Source organism: Panulirus ornatus, chromosome 2 (assembly GCF_036320965.1).
Source record: "Panulirus ornatus isolate Po-2019 chromosome 2, ASM3632096v1, whole genome shotgun sequence".
In the NCBI taxonomy this organism is placed as follows: domain Eukaryota; kingdom Metazoa; phylum Arthropoda; class Malacostraca; order Decapoda; family Palinuridae; genus Panulirus; species Panulirus ornatus.
In genome coordinates this window covers 46,865,921-46,870,040 of record NC_092225.1, presented here as the reverse complement: position 1 = coordinate 46,870,040, position 4,120 = coordinate 46,865,921, and the positions used below count along the sequence as shown (strand labels likewise).

The 4,120-nt window shown below is 52.6% G+C and overlaps 1 pseudogene; it reads left to right on the top strand.

Moving 5' to 3' along the window:
* Positions 1 to 254: 254 nt before the first annotated feature.
* LOC139752191 (uncharacterized) lies at positions 255 to 3,790 on the top strand (annotated as a pseudogene).
* Positions 3,791 to 4,120: the final 330 nt, after the last annotated feature.

The following is a 4,120-nucleotide window of genomic DNA, read 5'->3' as shown; positions in this document are numbered from 1 at the left end:
GAGTCCCGGGGTTGTAGACTGCCGGGCCGCCAGGTTGTCGGGAGGTGAGGAGTACCGCCACCTCCAAGCCCCTGTCAGTGCTGCAAGTTGTGTCCACTACGTCCCAGGGTGATTGTGACGAGCGGCCACATTGCCCGCCAGTTGTAGTGTTGTGTGTGCTCTACTATGTACATGTTGCTTTTTCACTTATCGTCTGTTGTTCATAAAGGAAAACCAGAACACGTTTTCATTCAGTCTTAAGCCATCTGGGCAGTATGGAGGGACAAGGCGCTGAAAATTACTTCGACTTGATCACCGATTACGACGGCAGTGGTAAGCAGTCTGTGGAGGACAAGTGGCTCGAAAAGCTGGAACTTGTGTGCCAACTGCGAGGAGTGGTGGATGTGGCAAGCGTCATTCCTGTGCGCTTCACTGGGGGGCGTCTTCGCCGTGTACCTACAGATGGCTAAGGTGTACAGGGAGAAGTGTGTGAAGGTGAAGGGGCGCTGAAAGCCGCATTTGCTCACGATCCCTACATGGCTATGAGCAGTTTGTCAGTAAGATGTTGCACACCGAGAGTCATCAGATGTGTACTCGGCCCGAGCTGCTGTGCCTGACGTCCATGTTCGGCGGGATGACTGACAAGGTCCTTGCCTGTGCTTTCGTAGCTGGACTTCCTGAGAACGTCTGCCACCTGTCCAGGGCAGGGTCACGCATGGAGGCACTCGACTTGGATTAGATTTTGGCGCGGGCCAGGACGTTTATCAGGGACAGCTGCCCTCTTAGGTTATCGGAGGCGTTTCTTACCGCCACGGAGTGTGGCGCTGGGCAACGTGTCCTTTACGAGCCAAAGGTGCTATGTTTGCAACGACCTGCATCGCCTCGCCAGAGACTGCTTGGCTCGCCGTCGGAATAACGCCGCTGATGCAGAAACACAACATAGTGCTAGGCGTCGCCTCAGCGTTACCTGAGATGTTACCAGTGTGGTAGTTTGGGCCACATTGCCTCCGTGTGCTCGGGAATCGAACGAGAGGGTGAGGCCTGTGCTAGATTTTAGACAGCTGACTCAGACGCGTTTGCAGACAGACTGCGAGATTGGGACATGCACGGTGTGAATATGGCAGTGATAGACTTGAAGAAGGCTTACCAGAAGATTACGATCCACGAATCTCTGTGGCCATATCAGACGGTGGTATTGTCTGACGAGTCTGAGTCTAAATATCGCTCCGCTGGTGATGAAAGCAGTGCTGAACTGTGTATTGGAACAGGATCCAGATGTGAGAAGGGAGCATCATCTCACATCGACGACATCCTTGTAAATGAAGACGTTGTCTAAGCCAGCCTCGTGGAGGAGCACCTTCAGAACTTCGGGCTGACAAGCAAGCCTCGCGAACGGGTTGCTGACGGAGCGCAGATGTTGGGGCTGAGAGTCTGGGGGAGAGGTAACGAGGTAGGAGGCGTGCCAAGTGAACTGACGCGTTGGTCGGTTTCTCTTATTGTGGCAAGCTGGTAGGTAGACCACTGTCCTGTGTGCAGTTGGCTGCGAGCGGCAACAGCCTTCATCAAGAGGACAGCTAATCACGTCACGGAGAGGTGAGACGACATCGTCGCCGATGATGAGCTGAAAGGGTTTCTCCGTGAGACTCTGGGTGAAGCGAAAAGGAACGACACCATGGAAGGACGGTGGGACGTCACGGGTGACAAGGCTAAGGTCTGGGTAGACGCCAGTTCTCCAGCACTTGGTGTCGCGGTTGAAGTCGACGGGCGCGTCATTGAAGACGCTAGCTGGTCACAGTAGCATGGCTGAGCTCGACGCAGTCATCAAAGGGTTGAACCTCGCATTGGCCTGGCGAATGAGGAAAGTCAAATAGTTGACCGACTCTTCGACAGTGCACTGCAGGATTTTAGACGCCCTCCCAGGAAGAAGTAGGCTTAGGACCAAACCTGCAAGTAAAATGCTCGTCCAAAGGAGAGTAGGAATAGTGCTATCGCTAGTTAGAGAGTACGGTCTTCAGCTGTCTGTTACTCTCGTAACTTTTGCTAATAACAAAGCGGATGACCTAACATGCGTACCACAACGATGGTTGAAGGTACCCGCAGCCAGCTTCCCAGCTGCACAACCCGTGTGTACGGCCGGAGTCGATGAGACCAGTGAGAAGACTACAGAAGTTCATCACTCAGCAGGACATCATCCAGGCGTGAGACATACACTCTACTTCGTGAGGCGAGTCAACCCAGCGGTCACGAGGCGGCAGGTGCGCTCAGTCGTCGCTAGTTGTCAGGGGTATGCCAGTCCATCGACCCAGCACCCATTAAGTGGCGGACAGGAAGTTTGGACGAGGAGGGAGCGTGGCATAGAATTGGCATGGACATTACTCACTGCAGTAGGCGACTATACCTGACTGTGGACCATCACGATTTGCTGTCTGGCGCCAGCTGAGGTTTCAGACCAGTGCAAACTGTTTGTTCAGTTCGCCTCATAGTGGTGTGTGCGCCTCCGTTTTCGATGTGCACAAGTCCCCTCGAGGGATGGCATAGCTGAGAGGTGCCATCGTACTGTGAAGGTCAAAGCTGCAAGGAAGGGCGGCTGTTCAGTAGCGGAAGCGGTGTACTTGTACAATCTGTTGCTACGAGATGACCGCTCGTCGTCAACTACCCCAGCAAACATGCTGCACAGCTACTCCGTCAGAGTTCGTGGAGTGGACCCCTACGAGGAGGACGAACCAGATGTGGACGCCCCTAACAAGCTAGTGGTGAGGTATGGGTAAGGCTGCCTAACGTTCGATGCGATGGACGGTACAGAAGAGTCGTCATCATGGGGGTAGTGTCTGACCAGACTGTTGAAGTCGACGATGTTCCCCGCCACGTCCGAGATCTTCGCCGCTACGCCACACTGGAATATCAAAGTGAAGCCTTCACTACAGGTCGATGACGGATCGCTGACGGACTTAGGAGACTGATGGCGAGTCCAACCGTGTGCTGCCGAGACGTTCCTCGAGGGTCTGAAGGCCCCGTGTGTGACTACTGTGGTACCAGGAGGGGGGGGGGTGTAATTGCTGATGGTTTTTCACTGGGAAACCGAACAATAGATGGCGCTCTTCATTCCCTGGCGCCACGAGGCACGTAGGCCGGAGTGACGTCAGCTGCTCGAGCCATGTAGGCCGGAGTGACGTCAGCTGCTCGAGCCATGTAGGCCGGAGTGACGTCAGCTGCTGGTGGGGGGAGGGGGATGAGCAAGGCAACTCCCGAGTCCCGGGGTTGTAGACTGCCGGGCCGCCAGGTTGTCGGGAGGTGAGGAGTACCGCCACCTTCAAGCCCCTGTCAGTGCTGCAAGTTGTGTCCACTACGTCCCAGGGTGATTGTGACGAGCGGCCACATTGCCCGCCAGTTGTAGTGTTGTGTGTGCTCTACTATGTACATGTTGCTTTTTCACTTATTCGTCTGTTGTTAATAAAGGAAAAACGGGAACACATTTTCATTTCTGCCTCAGTGAGGATGTGATGTTATGTGTTCATTGACATGTTTGTATAGGAAATTTTCTTGTATACACTAAAAGCTTGAACCCATGTCTCCCTTTCACCATGAGAGTCCGCATTCCTCCCAGTCTATCTATTTGTAAGTGAAGTTCCTTATTATCAGTACCTGACCATGTCTGTTGAAGTGATTCTCTCACTGCTTTATGTTCCATCGTGAGTTTTCATTCATTGTCATTATTTCATATTTATTCTGGGTCATTATAATTCTTTGGAGGATTATATAACATTAAGAACACCACTCGTTCCCAGGAATTTTTTTTTTTTTTTTTATGTTAGGCTTGAATGGTATCGTCCACTATATGTTGAAACTTCAAGTACAGCACCTTTATGAAGAGGGACAATCCTCCCACTTCCTTGCCTTCTCTTGCCTCTCTCCTCAGCGCGTGTGTGATCTTTATTTGTTATTTCTATATCTGTACTGTGGGAGAGAGTTTTACTCTCGTATTGCCCCGTCTCTTAAGTTAGGGTATGTTTACCATGACTTTACTCCCAGCTTAAGCCAGATGTCCATTCATCGACCAGCTCCGAGGGGAAGATGAACGCCTGGGTTGGGTGTAGGCCGATTGCCGCGCCCGGGATTTGAACCCATGCAAGTCCGACCCCAG